Below are 11,624 nucleotides of genomic sequence, written 5' to 3' on the forward strand. Positions count from 1 at the left end.
AAAAGAACATCATACCAACAGTAAAATATGGTGGTGGTAGTGTGATGGTCTGGGTCTGTTTTGCTGCTTCTGAAGCTGAAAGACTTGATGTGATAAATGGAACCATGAACTCTGCTGTCTTCCAAAAAATCCTGAAGGACAATGTCCGGCCATCTGTTTGTGACCTCAAACTGAAGCAAGCAAAATCCACCTCTGAATGGCTGAAGAAAAACAAAATGAAGACTTTGGAGTGGTCTAGTCAAGGTCCTGACCTGAATCCAAATGAGATGCTGTGGCATGACCTTAAAAAGGCGGTTCATGCTCGAAAACCCTCCAATGTGGCTGAATTACAACAATTCTGCCAAGATGAGTGGGCCAAAATTCCTGCGCAGCGCTGTAACAGACTCATTGCAAGTTATCGCAAACACTTGATTGCAGTTGTTGCTGCTAAGGGTGGCCCAACCAGTTATTAAGTGTAGGGGGCAAACACTTTTTCACACAGGCCATGTGGGTTTTGATTTTGTTTTCCCTTCATAATAAAAAACTTTATTCAAAAACTGCATGTTGTGTTAACTTGTGGTATCTTTGATTAATATTTAAATTTGTTTGATGATCTAAAACATTAAAGTGTGACAAACATGCAAAAAAATTTAAAAAAGCAGGAAGGGGGCCAACACTTTTTCACAGCACTGTATATTTTTAGCAATAGCCAAAAATACCTTGTATGGGTCAAAATTATAGATTTTTCTTTTATGCCAAAATCGTTAGGGTATTAAGTAAAGATCATGTTACATGAAGATATTTCGTAAATTTCCTAACATAAATTATTTTCATTAGTAATATGTATTGCTAAGAACTTCATTTGGACAACTTTAAAGGCAATTTTCTAAATATTTTGATTTTCCTGCACCCTCAGATTTCAGATTTTCAAATAGTTGTATTTCGACCAAATATTGTCCTGTACTAACAGTCCAGGTCCAGGGTCACATTTGTTTAGAACTTCTTTTGGACTGTTTTTGCTTGTAAACAGTGTTTGATGTGTGCATACTATACTTCTCTCAGCAATATTATTGATGAAGGATAATTTTTAATTTTCCTTTTTTTTTTTTTTTTTTTTTTTTTTTTAACCAGAAACAAAGGTTTGAATTTAAAAACGTCATGATGATATATTTGTTTATTACAAACATGCAGCTGTTTGGTGGATAGTTGTGATGTTTTTACTCATTCTGACGGCACCCATTCACTGCAGACGATCCATTGATGAACAAGTGCTAAACTTCTCCAAATCTGTTCCATGAAGGAACTAACTCAAAAACTATCATAAAAGTAGTTTAATTAGTGCACTATATTCCATGCTGTACTTGAGTGTTCTGCTTAGTGCACTATATTCCATGCTGTACTTGAGTGTTCTGCTTAGTGCACTATATTCCATACTATACTTAGTATTCTAGCTTGTGTGAGAAACAGATTATAATTTGTGGCAGTTTTAACTGCAAATATTTCCTCTAAATCTTTCTCAAATGCCCCCTCAGTCTGTCCAAAATCCCTGCGTCCAGCATGGCAATATGGTAAGTTGGTTAATAATGTGTTACCTGAAGAAAACACCAGTAAATCACAGTGACCCCATTTTCACAGTGTGTATATTACACCATAATATACACTGTTATAGATGCAATAATGATCTGACATGTTATTTAAACAATGTATCAAGTGTATATAATAATTTGACATTTTCCATAAACTATAGATGTTATTTAGGTTAAGTTTATACTAATGGTAATTTGTTTTACACAATAACATATTTTCCATACCATGGTTTTTAGCAGTGAACCGTATGCTGGTAAGTAACTTTGTATGTAACCCTGATGTTATAGGATTGTAATAGTTTATATTAATTTTTAACCTCATGTATTTAAAAGTAACTTCATTCACCATACAGCTCTTCTGAATATTCTGCTTATCTTAAAGAGAAGTAGCAAGAAAATTCAATCTCACAAGCACCTTTAAGCAAGCTCAAGGTTCACTGTACAGTACAGGGGCGTAGATTTAGGGTGGATGTGTCCCCACCAATATCCTCCGACCATTGAAATGTCCCCACCAATAATTTAATCCATTAAAAAAAAAAATTGCGCTGTCAACATTAACCTAGACACGCAGAAAGGAATAAATCACGTTCTCTCCTTGAGTCCTCCCGCCCCCAAAACACATATGAACATTTTGATTGGCTGTGCCTTTCCCTGCTATCATTTGAGAGGCTATGGCTGCGTTCAGATACAAGCGCCAAATGCAGTAGATTTTTTTTTCCCGTGCATGAAGGTGTGTTGGGTGACATACATGTGAGGATGGCGGCAGCAAAAAAGAAGCTAGACGTAAGGAGCTTTTTTTCAAAGAAAAGTGTAAGTCACTTCAAGATCGCTAGTGAATCCATCAAAGTCCATCAAAGTAACGACAACAGTTAACGTTAATGCTAGTGTTTTTTTTTTTACCACTTTGACGCACATTCATTAGCAGGGCAGGCTATAGTCTGTGAATACGGATTTAAAACTAACAGCAGATTAAACAGCTAAATGTAAAAGTATAAATATGATCCCTGTCAGTTCTCCTAACCTAATGACGACTATTTGTCAGAAATCAGTCTTGTGAAAGAAATTGATATGCTACATACTAATATTGCCATGGCTAGAATTTTGTTGACAGTTCACCAATAGACAATCCACTTTGCACAAATAGTTTTTAAAATGCATTCACTGCCTTGGCAAACATTAATGATTTGATTCGAGATTTGCACACTAAGACTCAGAAAAAGTGAAATAAAATGATTGCCGTTTAAATGGCATGTGTTTATCTTTATTAAACTATCTTTTTGTCAGTTATTAAACATTCCTTTAACATTACACTATTCCTTAATTTAACTTAATGAATTGCATTTCGAGTGGATTAATATCAATCGAAGCATTGCTAGTATTAATGTAAAGTGATTTTGCAGCATATTAAAAAAACATGCATTCCGTGGACGGAGTTGGGGTGGGGGGGTTGGTGGGTGGGGCAGGGGATGGGGGGGAGTGGATAGGGGGTGGAGTCATAGGTCCCCACCAATGTCCAGAGCAAATCTACGCCCTTGGTACAGTATATACTTAATGCACACAGAATTAATAAACTGATAAGCTAAAAAGAGAGTCAAAGCTGCAATGTTCGTCATCACTATGGTACAACAGTGATTGCCATAGAGACAGCAATCATAGGAATATATTTGTATGGAGCCAGTATAAATAAATAAACTACAGACAAGAAAGGTGAAGCGCATATTTTTGCTAAAGCTTGTCTGCTCTAGTAAAGTTATCCAAATTGTCATTCCTGGAGTGGGATTACTGTTTTAGTTGAATATAGTCACTATTCAGATTCTGTGTTTTTTCTTGGCATTTTTTTTTTTTACTAGAAGATCTAAATATGTGTAATATCCATGGTATTTAAAATATGCGTCCCACTCCAAGTATGCGTAGCCCAGTATTAACACAAAAGACATTACCCACATCAAACCAAGTGACCAAGTGAGCTTAAATTAGCTTTCGTGAAAGACAGGTAGGTGCATTAAAGGTTTCTTTGCTTCTCTTTTTCTTGGTATGAGTGGTGAATTATGAATGGCTTGGTCCCTCTCCCCGGGCAGTGAGCCCATCGTAATTGCATCCTGGACAGCTGGCGTGTGGTGGCTGTGTTTGGCTCCATCTGTGAGGGGACTGGGGACATGTGTGAGGACGCACCACACATGAGAACAGAAGAATATGAGAGGACACAAAGACACATTTAACATGCATACCAAAAAAAAGCACAGCAAGGTGTTTCTGTAATGCATGCACATTAGAATCAAATCTATAGAGAGTTTCATTAATGCACCTGTGCAAATGCATCATCAAGTGTTTTACTCGGTGGTCAAGATTCTTGTACTGTGTATGTGCAGTGTATATGTTTGTTTGTGTATGTGTGTGTCTGTGTTTGCATGTGTGGCGTTTGGGCGTGCATATTTTCTTTGTACATGAGTGGTGATTAGCACAGCTCTGCCAATCACTGAAATTTACATTAAACCTGAAATTAATTTCATACTTTTTTCTCTCTTTAATTATGCCGACATCTGCTGTGAAGCTGAGCTGCGCACATGAATTTTAATAACTCTGTGTGTGTGTTTTTCTCCAATTCCCTCTGAACTTTGGGGGAAAATGGCTTTGTTTGTGATGTTTTTACCCCTCCTAGAACACAAAGAACTGTTGGAAGAGAAAAGACATGATCAGTATGTGTGTCTCTTGCCTCGTATTCACATTGCACTTTTATCATTAGAGCATCTTAATACTTATATATTTTCACTAGCCTTTGTTCATGTCAAAAGAGGAAAAAAAGCATATATTCATGTATCATGGTCATTCTGTATTTCTATGTGCTTTTTACCATCTCAAGCTAAACTGATAAATTAATTAGAGCTGTCAGCGTAATGTGGTGCAATTTGAAGCGATTTATAGTATCAAGAAAAATGTGATAAAAATTACAACATGCCCCCTGACTTTCATACTATTAATTCAAGCAATTCATGCTTGAAATATCAGTGTCATGGTGAGAGGCATATAGTTTTCCTAATAATAATATATGTTTTTATATAGCTACGCTTCAGAAAGGTAATTGAGTTAAATTTTTTTACAGTTCACATGAGGGTTATTATAAGTTTAAGTATAAAAAATATATATTTTTATTCTTTTTCATTAACTGAAATACATGTAAAAACGTCTCGGGTTATGTATGTAACCTTAGTTCCCTGAGGGAACGAGACGCCGCGTCAGAAACGCTATGGGGAACGCCATTGGCGGGCAGCATTCTAAGTCATTGTCTAACAACCAATCGTACGACGGGAGTGACGTCACAGGCGCGGTGATGTCAGCGACCAGGAATTATAAAGCACATGCGTTTGAAGCCGGCGGCAGCTCTTTAGGAATGAAGCGAGCGCCGCAGGGTGCGGGAATTATGGTCCGTGACGCGGCGTCTCGTTCCCTCAGGGAACTAAGGTTACATACGTAACCCGAGACGTTCCCTTCCGGGAACTCGAGCCGCGTCAGAAACGCTATGGGGAACGAGATGTCAACGCCCCCATAATTTCCAAGCCCTGCGCAGTGTCTGCTAGAACCAGGGTGGAAGAAAGTTGTGTCTGGTGGACCTTGCCAGAGCACGGGAAGAGCCATTGTCTAGTATACCATGGACAAGAGGGCAGTATGAACCTCGGCCCTCGGGCACACGAGGAAGGTAGTAGACCCCTGTCTGGTAGCCAGCCAGAGCAAGAGGTACTCCTCGACCCTCGAGCACACGAGGAGTCTTAGTCCTTTGTCTGGGAGTTGCCAGAGCAAGAGGGACCGAAATAACCCTTGTCTAGTGTTCCACGGACAAGAGGGTGTATATGGTCCTCGGCCCTCAGGCACACGAGGACAGGGCACTCGACCTCCTAGAGTGCTCCTCGGCCCTCAGGCTCACGAGGAGAAGGTAGTCCTTTGTCTGGGGTACCGCCAGAACAAGAGGGACTCAAGGACTCGGCCTGGTAAACCTGCCAGGACACGAGGGGAATAAGCCATTGTCTAGCATTCCGCGGACAAGAGGGCAATATGATCCTCGGCCCTCAGGCACACGAGGGAAAGTGTCACACCTCTGCCTGGTAGCCAGCCAGTGCAGAAGGTACTCCTCGGCCCTCGGGCACACGAGGAGTCTTAGTCCTTTGTCTGGGAAGGCCAGAACAAGAGGGACTGAATAAGCTCGGCCTGGGAATCCTGCCAGGACACGAGGGGAATAAGCCATTGTCTGGTATTCCATGGACAAGAGGGCGATATGATCCTCGGCCCTCGGGCACACGTGGATAATAGTGGACCTCTGCCTGGTTGCCAGCCAGCGCGAGAGGTACTCCTCGGCCCTCGGGCACATGAGGAGTCTTAGTCCTTTGTCTGGGAAGAAGCCAGAACAAGAGGGACTGAATAAACTCGGCATGGGAATCCTGCCAGGACACGAGAGGAATAAGCCGTTGTCTAGTAATCCACGGACAAGAGGGCAATACGATCCTCGGCCCTCAGGCACGCGAGGATGCAATTCTCTACCGCTGCTTGTCGTGTTTGACCAATCGCAGGGGGAGAAATACTCCTCGGCCCTCAGGCACTCGAGGAGAGGATGGCAAAAGGGACTTCTCTGCGCCTTGAGAAGTCTCCTCCTGGCTAAGGAGGGGGCTGACTCTCTTAGACTCATCCTTGCTAAGTCGAGAGGACGAAGGAGCCTGGAGTGGCTCGGAGGTCGAGTTCATAGAACCTGACAAACGTCAGGGGCGAGGACCAACCTGCAGCACTGCAGATGTCTTGGATTGGGACACCTGCCATGAGAGCTTTAGAGGCAGACAAGCCTCGAGTAGAGTGAGCCTTGACTCCCAGTGGAGATGGGAGACCAGAGGACTCATACACAGTAGAAATGGCATCTACGATCCATCTGCTGATTGTAGGCTTTGAAGCCGGATGCCCCCTTTTTGGGGGGCCGAAACAGACAAACAGTTGCTCTGTTTTACGCCACACGGCAGCTCTGTGGACGTATGCGTCCAGCGCTCTAACTGGACACATACAATTATACTTCCTATGGTCGGCCTCCAAGAATGGAGGAGGCTAAAACGCCTGAAGCGTAATCGGCTGAGGTGCTAGGGACGGGACCTTGGGAACGTACCCAACTCTCGGGTAGAGAAATGCTTTGGCCATACCGAGAGCAAACTCAATATGAGAGGGGGCCACCGAAAGGGCCTGCAGGTCCCCAACTCTCTTTAGAGAGGTAAGCGCTAGCAGCAGCGCTGCCTTTATGGTAAGCATGCGATCTGAGATTTCCTCTATGGGCTCAAATGGAGGCTTACAAAGGGCTTCTAGCACCACTGCCAGGTCCCACGTAGGGACCCTCGGTTTCACCCGAGGCCTCAGCATGAGTGCACCGCGGAGGAAACGAATGACCAGGGGGTCTCTGCCCACTGACAGGCCACCGTGAAGGGCGTGGAAGGCAGATATAGCCGCCACGTACACCTTCAGAGTGGAGTGAGCTAGCCCCGCGGAAAGACGAGTTTGTAGGAACTCCAGCACTGTACCAACCGGGCAGTGAACTGGGTTTAAGTTGTGTTCTTGACACCATAAAACAAACAGGTTCCACTTAAGGCCATACAGTTTCCTCGTAGAGGGAGCTCTGGATTGGAGAAGGGTCTCAACAACCTCGGTTGAGAGACCAGCTTCTATGAGTTGCGCCCCCTCAGGGGCCATACCCATAACTTCCACCTCTCCGGGTGGGGGTGGCAGATCGCGCCCCCAGCCTGAGAGAGGAGGTCCCTCCTGACGGGGATCTCCCATGGAGAGCCGTCGAGGAGGGCGATTAGGTCCGAGAACCATACTCGGGCCGGCCAGTACGGGGCTACTAGCAACAGCCGCACTTGATGCCGGCGTACCCTTTCCAGAACTCCCGGGAGCAGAGCGATCGGGGGAAAAGCGTACAGATGAAGCCTCGGCCACGTCTGTACCATGGCGTCCAGTCCGAGAGGAGCTGGAGGCACTAGAGAGTACCAGAGGGGACATTGCGATGTCTCTCGAGTCGCAAAGAGGTCCACCTGAGCCTGGCCAAACACTCTCCAGATCTGCTTCACTACTTGAGGGTGAAGCATCCATTCCCCGGGCCTCGGCCCCTGCCTCGACAGGATGTCTGCTCCCACATTCAGATGTCCAGGAATATGGACTGCTCTCAGGGAGAGAAGTTTTCCTTGAGACCACAGGAAGATCCGGTATGCCAGCTTGTACGGTTCCTCAGGTCTGGAAGGAAACCCTTCAGGGCCTGGAATACGGCCAGCATCTCTAGGCAGTTTATGTGCCAGGAGAGATGGTGATCGCTCCATAGACCTTGGGCTGAGCGGCCACTCATGACCGCTCCCCATCCGGTAAGGGATGCATCTGTCGCTAGCGTGACACGGCGACAAGGAGCTCCCAGAACCGGACCCTGAGAGAGGAACCAGGGTTTCTTCCACATGGCCAAGGCACGTAGGCAGCGCCGCGTGACCTTGATCTTGCGGAATGGGTTTCCCCTCGGGTAGAACCCCCTGGTTTTGAGCCACAACTGCAGTGGTCTCATGTACAGCAGACCAAAAGGTATCACGTTGGATACTGCTGCCATAAGACCTAACAGTACTTGGAACTGTTTGACAGTGAGTGACAGGCCTAGCTTGACCGCATTTACTGCAGTAAGGATCGACTCGATTCGAGCAGGTGACATTCGTGCCTGCGTCGTAGTCGAATCCCAAATTACACCTAGATAAGTGGTCTGCTGTAGTGGAGAGAGCACACTTTTCTTGGCGTTGAGTCTCAACCCCAACTCTTTCATGTGAGCGAGAACAACACCTCGATGTTGAACCGCTAACTGTTCCGAACTGGCCAGGATCAGCCACTCGTCTATGTAGTTGAGTATGCGGATGCCCTGGAGTCGCAGAGGAGCCAGAGCAGCATCCACACACTTTGTAAAAGTTCGGGGTGAGAGAGCTAGGCCGAAAGGAAGCACTCTGTATTGGTAAGCTTTGCCCCTGAAAGCGAACCTGAGAAACTTCCTGTGTTGTGGAAGGATGGAGACGTGAAAGTATGCGTCTTTAAGATCTATCGTGACAAACCAGTCCTCGGACTTGATCTGAGACACGACCTGTTTGACAGTCAGCATTTTGAACTTCAGTTTTTTGACTGAGCGGTTTAACTGCCTGAGATCTAAAATGGGCCGAAGCCCTCCATCCTTCTTGGGAACAATGAAGTACCGGCTGTAGAACCCGGACTCTCTGTACTGTGGAGGGACCACCTCGATGGCCTCCTTCCTCAGGAGAGTTTCGACTTCTTGTTCCATTACCAGACCCTGCTCGGGGTTCACCAGGGTTGGAAATACCCCGCTGAAAGGCGGCGGCTTGGCGCCGAATTGAATATAATAACCTTTCTCCACAGTGCGCAGCACCCATGTAGAAATATTTGGCAGTAGTTTCCATGCTGCCAGAAATTCTACTAAGGGAACCAGCCTCTCGAGGCTGGCTTCTGGATTTATTTGAGGAACTAATTCGGTGACCTGTAACAGCGTACTGGCAGGATGCACCTGAATTAGTTTCTCTGAGGACCCCCGTGGGGGTTGCGAACTCTCCAGGTCCGCTACGTTTCCGGGCGGAAGGGCTAGAGAATACTGTTCACGGGAGATTGCCGCGCCCTGTAACACTGGCAGGGTTAGCTGACAGATCTCCTGAGGGCCCCGAGGGGGTTTGGTGACCATACACTGTGGTACAGCGCAAACCCCCTCGAGAGGGGCTGCCCTCATCGGCCCTGAGACACAACCATCAGGGCCTTTTAGCCGAGGACCTCTTAGATTGGAGGACGACCCTCAGGTCAGGCCTCTTCTTAGAGGCCCCCGACTTAGAGCGTCGCTGGCCGCGCCCTCTAGGCTTCGCCGGTGGAGCGCGGGCGGCAACGCTCTGTTTTTGTGCCTCTCTATGTGAGGAGCTCGTACACGGTTGAGGCTGCTCCCGTCCAGCAGCCTCAGAAGAGTAAACGCAGCGAGGAAGGTACATCCTGAACACTGCCGCCTGCTTACGGGCCTCCTGGTGCCTAGCGACAACTGTGTCGACTGAGGCACCAAAGAGGCCGGAGGGCTGCAGGGGGGCATCCAGGAGCGTGACCCTGTCCTTTTCTTTTAGATCGGACAGGGTCAGCCACAGATGCCTCTCCGCGACCACCAGGGCTGCCATAGACCGCCCAACAGCGCGGGCGGTCTCCTTGGTGGCACAGAGAGCGAGATCTGCCGTACGGCGCGTATCTGTGACATTCACTTCCTCACTGTCGCTTAACTCTTTCAGCAGGTCGGCTTGGTAGGCTTGGAGGACTGCCATGGTGTGAAGGCAAGCCCAGCCTGACCTGCTGCCGTGTACGCCTTGCTAGCCAGCATCTGTTCCACCCGTGGCATCGCCTTATACCCGTACTCCTCCGCACCCCCCACATTACCATAATTTTCAGCGGGGTTAAAGAGGCGGAAGGAGTACGGCTTCTCCCACGATCTGGAAAGCTCTTTGTGCAGATCGGGGAAGAAGGGAAGGCTCCGTTTAGGAGGTGCTGACTTTGTCCGCAGGAAGCGTTCATCTAGACGGCTTCGCTGCGGCTCATGTGAGTGTTGTTCTGCGGGCCAAGAGATGTTCAACTTGGCAACTGCACCAGTCAGCACCTCCATTAGCTCCTCATAGTGAGGCGAACGGGGAAGCGGTTGTGGTGGTTCAGGGCTCTCCACATCAACCTCCTCGGAGGAAGATAGAAGCAGCCCTGAAATCTCCTCTTGGGGGGAAGAAACCGCAGTGCGGGCTTCCACATCCAAGAGGAGATCGCTCGTTCCGCTGAGAGAGGGCGGAGATAGGGGTTCACCCGTCTCCATACCCTCCAGCAGATCGAGCTGCGAACCCCATGAGTGCAGCCGCCGCTCCGCCTCGGCGGAAGCGGGGCCAGACCCACGGGGCACGCTGGTGAAAGCCCCCTCCTCGAAGAGGGCTTTCCGGGAACGGAGCACCCACAATGGAAGACGCTCACACTGCGGACAGTCAGCCTTTTCGAGGGCTGACTGTGCGTGCCCCGCTCCCAAGCAGACTACACATAGACTGTGTGTGTCCCCACCAGCAATAAAACGCTGGCAGGGAGGAACACACCGTCTATGTGGCTGCTGAACCGCTAAAGAAACTTTCTTTCCCCTTTTGGTTGTCATTTTGCTCAAAAGAAATGAGTGCAATTGGCACAGAAAAACAGCAAAATGACAGACAGACAGACACAGATCGCTCTCGCTGAATGACAAAAAGCTGCCGCCGGCTTCAAACGCATGTGCTTTATACTTCCTGGTCGCTGACGTCACCGCGCCTGTGACGTCACTCCCGTCGTACGATTGGTTGTTAGACAATGACTCAGAATGCTGCCTGCCAATGGCGTTCCCCATAGCGTTTCTGATGCGGCTCGAGTTCCCGGAAGGGAACAACAGTTGAAGTGCTAAAATAATTTAAAAAAATAAACTAAAACCTAATAAAAAATACATAGACATGTTTAAAGAACAAATAAAAATTACAAAAGCAACTAAATTATACTAAAAATTACATTTAATTCAAAATATTAACAATATATAATAAGAGAGGGGGGAGAGAGTCTTCCGGGGATTATGTATCTTCTGTAGCTTCTGAAGGGCAGTACTATATGAAAAAAAAGATATTTAAGCAAAATAAGAAAAATGTACACATTCTGTTCAAAAGTTTTTACCCCCAGCTCTTAAAATCATATAGTCATTGTTGGATATGATTAAAATACGCAAAAATGCAGAAAGACCAAAGAATTTGTGTGACCTGAAGGATTTTTAAGTGAGGCAGTTTAACTGTTCAGGACAAACAAGGGACTTATGAACAACTATTACTAAAAAAAAAAACTAAAAAAAAACACGGCTGTGGATCAGTCAGATAACAACACAGTATTAATTATCAAGTGCATGTAAACTTTTGAACAGGGTCATTTTTATAAATTCAACTATTATTTTCTCTTGTGGACTATATGTAAATGTCTTTTATGTGAAATATTCAGGTC

The sequence above is a fragment of the Garra rufa genome, chromosome 3, assembly GCF_049309525.1.
Source record: "Garra rufa chromosome 3, GarRuf1.0, whole genome shotgun sequence".
Lineage (NCBI taxonomy): Eukaryota > Metazoa > Chordata > Actinopteri > Cypriniformes > Cyprinidae > Garra > Garra rufa.